Source organism: Manis javanica, chromosome 6, assembly GCF_040802235.1.
Source record: "Manis javanica isolate MJ-LG chromosome 6, MJ_LKY, whole genome shotgun sequence".
Classification (NCBI taxonomy): Eukaryota; Metazoa; Chordata; class Mammalia; order Pholidota; family Manidae; genus Manis; species Manis javanica.
In genome coordinates this window covers 43,986,680-44,000,602 of record NC_133161.1, presented here as the reverse complement: position 1 = coordinate 44,000,602, position 13,923 = coordinate 43,986,680, and the positions used below count along the sequence as shown (strand labels likewise).

At 35.2% G+C, this 13,923-nt stretch overlaps 1 protein-coding gene across 10 annotated transcripts in view; it reads right to left on the bottom strand.

Annotated features, from left to right (window-relative positions):
* Positions 1-13,923, bottom strand: part of PDE1C (phosphodiesterase 1C) — a 462,113-nt gene that overhangs the window by 34,614 nt on the left and 413,576 nt on the right. The window lies entirely within an intron of this gene.

Genomic DNA, 13,923 nt, shown 5'->3' with positions numbered 1-13,923 from the left:
CACTTTACTCTGATACCAGCACCATCAGCAAGAGAAGGTGCCAGGTGCCTCACTGGAACTTGAGGGAAAGAGGTGAAACAAAAGTTGAAATCAAGGATTAGCAACTGTATATTGTTTCTGAGAATCTGTGTGCAATTCGGTCCACATGGCAGTTACGGAGGAGGCCCCTCCTTAGTGCTCTAGCCCTGCGATGATCAGTTTGAGGTCAGATGTAATGAGACTCCTTTTAGATGGTCATCACAGTACTAAGCACTTCAGGAGAAGCCTCCGGGCCTTCAAATGGAACCCAATTTTGTTGTGATGACCTAAGTTTGGGTTTGATTTTTTAAATAAATGACCAATTGGTTGGAAAAATGCTAGATTCAGCTGACAAGGACCACTGTCATACCTAGGGAGCCTCAATTAGCCAACAGGGAACCTGTACCTCCTTTTTCATGCAGTCTGAGTTAGCAGTGGCCAGCTGTGCAGACTGCTGGGCCCCAGAGATGGAAAGAGGTCCATCCAACATCTTAGTAGAACCAAAAGGCCCCTGAGGGGAGATTATCTCTCTTTCTAGCCATTGCTTATGAGTGAGATGAGAAGCAGCTGGCTATAGATCTCTATCCTCCCTCTACAGCCTTCTAGTCAAGGGATGGAAGGAAGAGATAAACAAAGGAAGCTAGTGTGTTTAAGATGTTCATTGTCATTAAACACAACCAACAGTAAAACAAGAGGCGTATGTTCTGTAGCTGGGCTGCAACCTGAATGACCATCCCCTGCCTTCCTACACACACTCAGAGTAACTTGTGTTTATGGATATGTCAGGGCACTTACTGTAAGGTACCTAGTACCATAGCTATCTGCAAGAAGATGTTCCACCCATCTGTAGACTCCTTGAGCACAGGGAAAATATCTTTTATCTTTATAGCTTTTCTTGCACGTAGTGCAGTACCTGACACATAGCATATGCTCAACAAATTATTACTTTTCAATTGAAAGAAAGTAAACTGACTAAGCATAAGGTAGATGGGACAGAAAAGAGCATAATGATGAGTAGGAAGTTTCTCGCCACCCTTTTTCTGGACTTTCATAGCATGAAATAAAAGTTAAACGATCATAAATACGTTGCTTATTTTTGTTCAATAGCAACATACAATATGTCAAAAATATGTATTTTCTATGAAGAGCCCCACTGTGCATGTTACCTGGTGGGACTCATATCCCAGAGAAGGGGCACCTGCTATGCAGGCAGCTTTCACATGGCTTGTAAGTCAGCCCTGCTCCTCTCCTGGCTCTACACTTCCTCTCCTCAACTCCAAACGGCCTATACTTGCTTTGTTGTGGTTGTTTGGTTTTATGCATTTTTTTCAGTGTCAACTAAAATTGGGTAAGCATTTTAAACTGAAATTTCATATACAAAGTATATGAAAATAAGGACATGAAGACAAAATGTAAGAGACTACTCTGTATTTAATTGAGATACATGACTATTTCTGTTATAGCGGCTTTGCATTACAGTGATTGTAAGTCTCTTTTGGCTTTTAGGAGGCCTCAAAAAGCAGTGAAACTCATCCACCTTCTAAAGAGTAATTGATGAACTGAAATGGAAAATATCTTCACCAACATGGGGTAATTTAAGAAAATATCTAAGCTAGTGCCATCCATTTATCCACCCCTTGACCAAAGACTTCTTACATCTCACAGAGGGGCAGTCATGGGGCTCCAAATCCTGAAGGGCATGTTTTGCCAATTCACAGAAATATATTTACTCGAAGGGAATGAATAACAAAGAATGTTTCAACAATTTCATTTAGAGAAATAGGAGATTTTCAGTCCCAGCAACTCTACCATAGCTGCTTCCCAGTGCAGTCAACTTTCTACAAAAAACAACAAAATGACAGGCAAGCAACAGAAAGAATTGTAAGCTAAATAGGAAACAACAAGAACAACATCTAGGGAAGAATAAATGTGTATAAAATCAAATCCAATTTTAAATGCCTAGTATAATTTCTAGATATTTCAAGTCCCATAGAATGGGGCTTTTAAGTGGGTCCTGGTTTTGTTTTGTTTTTTAATAATGAGGAAATACTAAAAACAAACATTATTATACAGATTGCTGTTAGGATTTATCCAGGCATAGATTTCACTGTTCTGGATCAGAGGGGCAAGATAGCTATTTAAATGGGTATCATCAAATACCCATAAGCATGTTCTGCATGCGTTTCTTTATTTATTTCCAAATGATAAAGGATATGATTGTTGTAGGATCATTCTAAATTAATTTCACTGCATATAATATCAATGCTATAGCCCTACTAAGATAGATGGGTAGATAGATGGATTGATGCATGGATGGCCAGACAGATGAACCAACAGAGTAAATTTGTGGGAATATAACTTCCTGAAACCTTGCCTACAAAGTCATCTTCTAAAATGTACCCATTTATCCCAATAAACAGAATAAGAGTACCCAGGATATAGTAGTTCTTAGGTCCAACCCTTGCCCTCCTTTTCTGTTTATCCTTTTGATCCATGGCATCTGTGCTACACTGAGAATAATGATGGTGTTAAACTTTTATTCTTCAACTTTACTGCCTTCTCTCCTCCCTTCTGTGGCATGGTCTTTTTTCTCAACTTAAAACATGAATAATTGTCTTCTTCTGTCCTACACTGCCCAAGTTATTAAATGCTTTACTCTGTATTAAGAACTTAGTACTTTAATACTATGGAAGCAATTAAAGTACTCAACTCTCCACATGCCCCAGGCCCTGGCCCACTGCTAAGAGTTAAGTAAAATCAGGCATCAGCAGCTCTTACCCTCTTCTGGTGCTGGTGAAGGTTGAGCTGTCTGCATACAAGAGTTTTGTTTCTGATCAGTCTTTGCTATTTTTTAAGCCAAAAAGAAGCCAGAGACCATAGACATTAAAGAAATCTTTCAGAGAAAAGTTAAGTGAGGCTGAGATTTTAGACCTGAAACATTCTGACTGCTCTTCATGTTTTTCTCAGTTTTATTAGTTCAGAAAAAGCAATGAAAGATTCAAAATGAATGAAGGAAAAACATTTTTCTCTCATGTTTTCACTGTGGCTCCTGAGTATAGAATAAAAATAGTATATATTAGAGAGAGCTAATACTTATGAAATACAGATGTCATCACTTGGAAATCATGGTGCTTTTCTGTGAAGAATGCTAAGAATAAATACAAAGAGGAAGCTTCAGTATTTGCTTGATATTATATTTTTAACAGCTCTCCTAGCATGTGGGTGTCTAGAAAAGAAATGGCACAAACAATGTAGACAGTGTTAGCTCCTGATATTGGCACATATTCATTCCAAAGGCTGCTGTTATTTTAAAGATTTTTTTATAATGTTAATAGAGTTTCTTCTGACAAATATACTGCTTGTTTCTCCAGCCCCTTGTGTAGAATCTGACAAAATCTAATTTTCTAGGGTGAAAAACAGATAAACATTATTTCATGAACACTAAGAAGTTATTTTTAATTCTGAACATCCCCTATTAGGGAAAAAAAAGAAAAATCACATTTTCCCCAGTAGTTCCAAAATTATAATCTTCTGTGCCAAACCAGGCTCTTTTAAAAATACAATGGTCCATTAAGAATGTAACAAAATGTCTAGAAGATAGAGGGAAACAATGAAAGCTTATGTACCAATAATTTGGAGGGAAAAATTGTTTAGAAGGATTAATTTTTCTCATTAACAAAGAGTATATAATATAGTTTTATTTGATATTTCTACTATGTAGTTATTTGGTAAGAGACTGTAATTTAGCTATATAAAAAGCATGAATTGACTTTAAAAGTTTTCCTTAGTATAACAATTTCTTTTAACCTCACCAATCTTTTATCATATTACATGTATATAGATAGATAGATACACACACACACACACACATATAGTTTAAGTTGCTATTTTGATACTACAAATGTGAATTTCAATAAGACAAAAATCTACAAAAGGATAATAGTAGTATGTTTAATTAGTAGAATCTAATTGGTGAGATCTTACCTTGTTCCTTTATAATTCACCACGAGGATATCTATTACATACCCTCCTTGAAAAGCACAAATATATTCACAGAACATAAAACTATATAAAACAATATATTGGTTTAAAATGGATGTTTGTAACAAAAACAGCTAACTGTTCTGATTCACTATGAGTCATCAATGCTAGAACCTTGTGTAACAGGCTTTTTACTTCCACACTCTCAGGAGTGTAAATCTGTAGCAAAAAGGAACAAAGAGATTTTTCATGTTCACCCTATTTGACCTATTCCCACCCACCTATCATGGATTGGTTAATAGCTTTCTCTCAAATCCATTCACAAAACAATTATGTTGAATTTCAGCATCTCTGAATTTACAATAACTTGTTGGTTCAACCTACAGCAGAACTTCTAAAATTAAATAGAAAGGAATGGAAAAAGCTAACTAGAAAATAACACAGAAGTATGTCATTAATCAAAATGTTTAAGCAACAAAAACTTTGAAATCTAATTAGTGAGGTCTTATCCAGATGGATGAGAATAACAGGCATCTAAATAATACTGCAATTCTCACCTCCATTTATTAACTTTTTGCTGTTCTCCTTTGACAGAGCTACTGGGGGCTTAGACATCTGGGTTATCACACTGCTTGGGAGAATAAGGATGTAAAATGTTTTGAAAAACAAATATTTCATGGATCTTCTTGCTAAACCCCAGCATTTACTTTGTTGATGCTCCATTTGTTAATACACATAAATTTGTTAAGTAAATGGGTCACAGGAGTTTTCATGGACAAATGGCTAAGGGAAATGGGATATTAATCAGAACGTGTTGTTATGATGACCTATCTTAAATGGCACCCAGGGGACTCCAGATGTTAGGCCCCTGTACACTCATGGAAAATAACCACAAGGATGCTGGATTCTCATGTTAAGGGCAATTCCTTCATTAAAGAAATAGGACTATTTTTTGTTAATACATAGAAGACTACAGTGAGATATCTTCCCAGAACTAAGAAATAATATCCTCTGGGAGGGAAACAGGTAAAAAATCCAAACGATTTAATTAACTATTTGTAGAAACTACCTCAAGGCAGTAGATGTTGACTTCAATGATATGATCAATGGGGAGGTGTAATGCAAACCATTCACTGCTAAAAACAGTTAAGCCCTTAAATTGTACAGCATCCATTTTTAAAATAAGAAAGGACTCATGGTTAGTTATAGTAGCACTGTCTCCAGTGTGAGAAAAAAGGCCAGGGTAACAGTTAGTGTCCCCAGAACTATTTACTATCCTTGGTGTATTGTACCCACCACAGTTCATGTCTGGGCATACCTTCAGAGGTGTGTAAAGCTTATGAAAATCTGTAACTACAGTGAGAGAAAAAAACAATCAGAAAGAAAAAGGTTGACAATATCTGCCTTAAAAACAAAGACATTTCCTCAAGATTAAGGTCTAGAAATGCAATCAAGGATTATTAAAAATAAACAAAAATGATTATCTACTCTTAAGATATCAACATAACCTGATGGCTGAATATGTGGTTGAAAGGAGACTAGAAAGAGGTGCTATCTTTTTGAAGGAGTGCCTCTTGCACTGTCAAGGTACAAAGCATACAATGGCCCCTAACCAGGTCAACCCCATGATGGAAACAGATGTATCAGGATATTATACCTTGAAGTCACAATTCATCAACTAATTTTCCTTACATTCTCAGCTTGCCAAGCAACTTCCTGATATGATTTTACTTCCCAGGCAGGTTTTCCTTCAGGGGAAAGAAACCACTGACTGGCAGTGGACATGAGCATTCCAGTGTACGTGAAGGATATATTTCATTTTGTACATCAGTAAATTGGCAGCCAAAATCGTGTATTGGTCATTGGTATTCATATTAGTGCCAACAAGTCTTCTGCATCATAATCAATTCTTCATTGACTGTCAATATGGAATTCCTTGGCTTAGAGCCCTTCTTGCTAATCAGCAGGCATCATTTCATATCATCACATACAGGGCAAGCTCCCAAATGAAGGAAATGCTTGATTTCCAGACAGGACAGTTCTTACATAAAGAACAAAATGAAGATCCACAAAGTGGATTTCACTTCAAAAAATCCTATACCGAGAATTCTCAAGATTCTAAAACCTCTTCTATTACTAAATTGTCTTATGGTAGCTTATGCAACATAAACTGGGGCAGAGATGTCAACTGAGATGGCCATTATGACCACTGTCCTCTAAAACTTGTGAACCCATTAGAATTCTGAATGAATCACATTGACAGTTGCTTAGAAACAACTTAGTCTTTCAAAAATAGGGGAAAATATTAAATGAATACAAATGCCCTATAAGGTCCCCATGTCTAGAGTCTATGAGATTGATTCAAATATGATTATGCTCAAGATGAGTAAATGCATTCAAGTGTTTCTATGGCTCTGTGTGTACCAATGTACAGCCAGCATCAGCTACAAGTGATAGCAAGAAGCCCTGTGGAAAGAAATGGCAGAGGTGGGAACATGGAGGTGATAAAAGAAGCCACCAGATACAAGTCACTGTTTTGATCGGTCTGAAATAGGGCAGTTCTTTATTCTGGTGTATAAAGACAGCCTAACACCACTGTCCTGAGTAGCATGGACGGAAAGATTTGGAAAAGAAAATAAGATGAATATGATTCCCTGAAATAAGAATATTGGGATACAGGTGCCTACACAGATTTTAAAACTGATGATGGCCTCAATGAATGCATGCTTCCTGAATAATGCAAATATGTCAGTGTGTTTGTGGCTTTTCAAATCTCTGGATGTGAACATAAATCAGAAACCCTCTCTGTTGTAAAGACAGACATGTGTCTCACTTATCCCTGTACACTACTGTTTGAGTTTTCCTCTTTCTATTTGCAGAGCAGGGCACATACCCCATCTATCTCTTCCTACCAACTCCACTGCAGAGTAAATCATGATGCTTCCCTCTTTAGGCAACTAACAAAAATTTTTCAACTCTAGATGAAAAGTAATAATACTAATTACAACTCAAATGTAAAGGTTCAGACTATTTTTCAACTATTTTTATTAACAACTTGGTACATCTATTATAGTAAGACAAAAGACATCTAACAAACTCAAAGTCATCCATTCCACGTATTTTCCCCTCTTCCAAACTAAGTTGATAGACTCAGCTAGAAAGAAAACAGGAAAAAGCACATTTATTTCTTCAGTTGACTCTTATGAGCCCTGTAGCAAGTCAAGGTCATAAGATAACCAGTCATTTGCAGAATCAAATCGCAGGCAAATTCCTCTAATGCACCCAATAAACTTTCAAGTCACAATGAGTTTTTCTTTGAAAACTAAAAAGAATATTAGCTCTATTGTTTCATTTCTCCTGTACTGAGATTCTACAGAGAAGAACATGAGCAGCTTGAGAAATACACAGAAAAAGTGACTACAAAGAATACCATTTCCTCACTGAGCAAGAGAACTGACCAAGATCATGAAGAGTTTCTCCCATTTTCTCTACCAGAAGTTCTATAGTTTTACATTTTAAATTTAGGCTTTTTATCTGTTTTAAGTCATGTTTGTATGTGATGTGAAATATAGACAGACGATCATTATTTTATGTATCAATACCCAATTGTTCCATCACCACTTACTGATGACAATCCTTACTCCATAGAATGCCCTTGTCAAAAATATATTGTCCACATACTATGTGGATCTATTTCTGGACTCTGTCTTCTATTTCATTGACCCATTTGCCTCTCTTGATGCTAATACCATGCTGCTTTGGTTATTATAGCTATATAATAAGTCTTGAAACCAGGCCTACTGTTTAGTCCCCTCACTTTTTCCTTCATTTTTCCTAGTTCCTATGTCTATTCTGGGTACTTTGCATTTCCATATAAATTTTAGAATCAGCTTGTCAATTTCTACCAAAAAAGCCTACTAGGATTTAATTGGGCTTGCATGTAATCTACAGATCAATTTGGAGATAACTTACATTTCAACGACCTCTGGAAAATTGCTAAATGTTTGGAAACTAAACAATATACTTCTAAATAACCCTTGGGTCAATGTAGAAATTAAAATGGAAATTAGAAAGTATTTTGAGCTAAATATCAACAAAAATTCAACATATTGAAACTCATGGCATGCTACTAAAGCAGTTCATAGAAATTTATAGCACTAAATGCCTACATTAGAAAAGAAAAATAAAAGACTTCAAATCAATGACATTAACTTCCATTTAAGAAACTAGAAAAATGAGGCAAACTAAACCCCAAAGCAAGCAGAAGACAGAAAATAACAAAGGTCAGAAATCAATGAAATAAAAAAAACAAAAACAATGGGAAATATTAATGCCAATGATTAATAAAGCTTATTAAAATCTAGGCAAACTGGTCAGAAAAAAAAGAAACAAAACACAAATGACCAATATAAATAATTACAGAGATAATGTCACTACAGACTCTACAGACATTAAAAGAATAAAATAATATGGACATACTTAAGCCAATTTAAATCCATTGTGACCTGTATAACTTAAATTCTTTTAAATTACTGGGACTTATTGTCCCAGAATCTGGTAAATGTATTCTATTGTTGGGTGTTCTAAGAATGCCAGATTATGTCAAGTTGGTTGATAGTGTTGTTGATTTTACATCTATTTATTCTATCAGTGATTGATGGATATTAATGTCTCCAAATAAAATTATGGACTAAAATTTTTTTTTGCACTTCACTTCATGTATTTTGGTGCATAACTGTAAACAATTATTGTATCTTGTCGATAAATTGACTTTACCATGAAATGAACTTTTCCATCTCTGATGATAGTGTTTGCTATGACATCTATGCTGTCAGATATTAATATAGCCATCCAAGCTTTGTTTTAGCTTGGTACATCAATTTCCATCCTTTAACTTTTGGGCTATTTGTGTCTTTTTATATTAAGGTAGAACATACTTGGGGCTTATAATCTGAAAAATCTCTGTCTCCTAATTGGGGTATTTAGGCCATTTACTTTTAATGTAATAACTGACATGCTTAGTTTTAAGTCTATGATCTTACCATTTGTTTCCTATTTGTCTCATCTGTTCTTTTTTTTTTTACCTTTGTTTGGATTAATTATTTTATGACTCAATTTTGTCTCTTTTGTTGGTTTATAAGCTAGATTACTTTGCTTTGTTATTTTAATCTAATTTAACTGCTTTAGGGTTTGCAGTATATCACCTTAATTTATCTCAGGCCACCTTCAAATGATATTATATGACTTTATGTATAATATTAGAACTTTACAAAAATATACTTCCTTTTCACCCTTTCCAGCTTTTATACTACTATAATACATTTGTTTTACATATGTTATAAACAGTATCATTATTATTTTGCTCAAATTGTCAATTATCTTTAAGAGATTTAAGTAACATGAAAAATCTTATATATTTATCTATCTAGTTTGACATTTTTAGTGATCCTCTTTCCTTTGGGCAGATCCCTATTTCCATCTGGCATAGTTATCTTACTGCATTTCTTTAACATTTCTTGGAGTATTGGTGATGAATTCTTTAAGCTTTTATATCTAAAAGATATTTTTGCTGGGTATGGAATTCATAGTTGAATTTTTTTTTTCTTTCAGCACATTAAAGATGTTCCACTGCCTTCTCATTTGCAATGTTTCTAATGACAAATCTCTGGTTATCCTTAGCTTTTGTTCATCTGTAAATACATGCATTTGTTTCTCTAGATATTTAAAAATTTTTTCTTTTCATCTCTGGTTTTGAGTTATTTGATTATGATACACTTTAGTGTGATTTTCTTCATATTTCCTGTGCTTGGGCTTTCCTGGGTTTCTTAAGTCTATAGTTTTACAGTCATGATCAATTGGCAAAACTCTAGCCATTACTTCACAAATATTTTTCTCTTCTTTAGTTCAGGGACTCCAGTTACACATACATTAGGCTTCTTGAAGGTGTCCCACAACTCACTGATGCTTTTTACAGTAATTTCTCTTTTTTTAATTCCTGTGTTGTTTCATTTTGGATATTCTCTATTGCTATTTTTTCATTTCAGACATTGTAGTTTTCATCTCTTGTAATTTCATTTTGTGTTCTTTACATCTTTCACATCTCTACTCAGCTTCCAAACACATGGGCTATAGTTATAAGTGCTTTAATATTCTTGTCTCCTATTCTAACATCTGTTTCAGTGAGTTGATTTCAATTGTTTGGGTTTTTTCTTGTATTATGAATAGTATTTTCTTGCTTCATTGCATATCCAGTAATTTTTGATTGGATGTCAGACACTGTGAATTTTACTCTGTTGGGTACTAGATATTTTTATATCCCTATATATATCTATGAGCTTTATTCTGGGATGCAGTTATTTGGAAACACTGATCTTTTTATGTCTTGCTTTTAAGATTTGTTAGGTGGGACCAAAGCTGCATTTATCTTACAACTAATTATTTTCCCATTACTAAGGCAAGACAATTATGATATTTTACCCAATTTCCTCTAATTTATTAAATATTCAAGTCTAGCTAGTATGAGTAGGCACTTTTTCTGCCCTATATGAAATATGAACATCAGGACTGTTCCTTCTATTCCTCTTGAATGGTTCTTTCATTGGCTCAGGTAAATTCCTCATTGTACGGGCCAATCAGTACTCTGATGAATACTCTTCATATCCCTGGAGTTCTACCTCTCTGCAACTCTCTCCTCTATGGTACTTTATCCTGTTAACTTAAGCCACCTTAGTCTTCCTGGATCCTTATTTAACTCCACAACTCAAGGAGTCCATCAGGTCTGCCTGGGATACCCCTCCCTATGCTGCCAGGAAACCCTCTCGAGGCAGTAAGCAAGGCAGGTGTAGGGCTCATTTCATTTGTTTCCTATCTCTTGGAGATCACTTTCCTTCCTTTCTTGATGTCCAGTATCTTAGGAGACATTCTTCCATGTAGTTGTCTTTTTTTATTATTGTTTTAGATGGAAGGGTACATCTAATTCCTGTTAGCCCCTTTGACAGAAGCACATATCCATAAACTGTCTTTTATCTACTCTTTTCACTTATCACAACTGACTTTTAAATTTCATGAACCAACATCTTTAAACATTTCAATTCCCAGAGTATTCAATGAAGGAGAAATTCCTGCTGAACTCCTTCCCTGGAACTTGGCAAACAGTCCTACAGGGCCTAATTATAGTCAATCTTAGGAGAGACACAAATAGTGGCTATATCTTATATCTCTGTTAATGTAGTGGAGTAAAAGCAAAGAGCAAGTTCATGTTTTTGGGCAACTATAAAAAATCATGGCAGGTCCAAAAGGCTATGCTGTTTCAACCATGACTAGAAACACGTTGAAAATAATTCATTTGTGTGGAACCCTACAAGTCTCCCAATGACACTGTAAAACTTTAGACCCTGAGAGAATCTTGGCTCAGAGGTCCAGATTTTTTATGTTGGTGCATTTCTCCCTAAGAGTAAGCAAGGTATTTTCAAAGGACATTCATTCTTTGAAGTCTGCTAAGCAATTAGTGCTGCAGGATACTAAACAGTACCTCAGTAGCCTGACAGAGATAATGTACAACTATAATGTGCTCATTACACCAAGATATAAATTACTCTTTCAGCACACACTCCTTCTCTCTATGGATGCCTCTGTTCACTGGAATTTGGAAATAACCAATTCTGGTCCAATTTTCATTGGGTTTCTTTCTGAATGCATATGATGTTGAAATTTCGAAGTGGGTTTGATCACACTGGGCACTGAGTTGTACTTGGATATACCCTCTCAAAAATCAAATAGAGCTGGTCACCATTGTTTACCAGGAGTTGTATCAGAGATAAAAGCATTAAAATAGTTAAGCTGACTACCTCTTGTCATCATATAAGTTAATTGGATCCATTAAAAAGAAATGTTCAAAATATATCTGGTTGTTACTAAATAGATTTTCAAAATCAGTGCATCTAATGATCTGCATATCATTTTGTAAATTTTCTAAAGTAGGAGCTTTGATGATTAAAGGGTAAGGGGTAAATGAAATTGATCAAATTATTTTCCACTTTGTACCACCAAGAATTAGATTTAGTCCTGGTAAAGATTTTGGGCTAAGATAGCACAAGTAAAGTCAAGTGATCTAAATTCTGATGATACCAAAGCAGTGACAATGATTGATGTCATGTTAGTCCACCAATGAAATTAAAATACAAAGTTGTTCATGCCCAAATTTGTGTACAAATTTGTAAGTATATGGACATACCAGGCCCTGCTGAAGCAGTGGAAGGCTGGAGTTATAGATGGAGAAAGGGATAGACATTAGAAAATGTCTCTTCTTTATATAACATACCCTATTTACTGCCCTGTAGGATCAAGAATCCTGTTCATTAAGCAATCAAGCTTTACACTTACTTGGACAATAGAACATAATATCTATTTAATCACCCCTCCCTGCTAAAACAAAACAAAACAAAACACAAAACCCTGTTTAATTATTTTACCATTTGGAGACAATTCAGTTAAAAGGGGCTTAATAAAGGTAATAAAATTCAAACCACAATGCCCACATGAGAAAATTATAACAGATATTTGCAGCATGATACAAAAATGCAACAAGATTCAAGATTCCATGTTAAACATTTGGGACTTGGCTTGTTCTGGGCCTTTATGCTACAGGAATTCAGGTAGGCTGAGTCACTGAATGCAGGGTGGGCTGGGTGTCCAGTTGCTATCCTTATAACTAATACCATTATCACCTACTGTTCATTTTCTGGCTTGTGTTACCTTGACATGAGTCTAATGATGTTTGGCAAAGAGCCTCTGGTGTTTGAACAAATCTTACCCACAACAACTGGCTTGAAGACTATCATTTTGAGATCTATTTTATGTCTGTGTAATTCACATCTTAGTCACAATCATTCAGGGAGGGAATATTTATTAGATAGGTGGTTTCCATTTGCATAGAAAATTTGGCAAAACACTGCACATGTGTGCTTCCCAGATATCATGTAATAAGACAGTTGGAGTGAATTATTTGAATGAGCTTAAAAGGAAAGATTTGAGAACTGATTTCCTGCACATGAATAAAGAAAACCAAATGGCTTAGAGTTGAAAGCCAAAGGGGCTGCTTCCTTTTTAACAGATGTGTGAGGAGTTGTGTTCAAATTTCTTATTACTCCTCAAACTGATTACCCAGTATTTGTTCTTCCATAGTATTATAACCAAACCATTCAAAGGAAAGCTTAGCATTCAATATGATGTCTCCAGAGAGATTCGATTCACAGAGTCCGGGACTCTAATAAAACCACTGCCTAGAAACTATCACTTTCACTTTAATTTGATGTATACGTGTGAGAATAACTAGGAATGAGCCCATGCTACAACTGAAACAGAAGATTTCTATAAAAGGCAAGAGTAGTTTCTCAACCTGATAGTACAAAGTTTGAAAGGTAATATAATTTGAACTTCCAGGTCTTATAAAGGGTGGAATGCTGTTTGTGGAGAGTGAAAGCCATGTTCATTAAGCACATTACAAGGTAGGTTCATTCTAACTGGTTTGGGATTGTTATCCAAAGCTCACCTTTAAGACACTGTTGCTGAACAAACTGTATTCTACATCTATGTATGTTTTACAGTAGGTGAGCCTAAAAAACCATCGTGATGACACCAAACAGATTTCTGCTTTCGTTTTTACCAGAAGTAGTAACTCATTAAAGATAACTATGCAAAAACTGAAAACATGGAACATTTCCCATTTATGCCATGCAATTGACAATCAAAGATTCATATTCCATACCATTCCAATCAGCAAGCCTAGAGTCAATTTCAGAGTTTAAAATGAAAAATGGCAAGTGGGAAAAGAAAAGTATAGAATGCATTTGTGACAGAGAAAATGTGGTGAAGGAAAAGATACACAACAATAATTTGTATATTATTGGAAAAGGGGTAATAGTA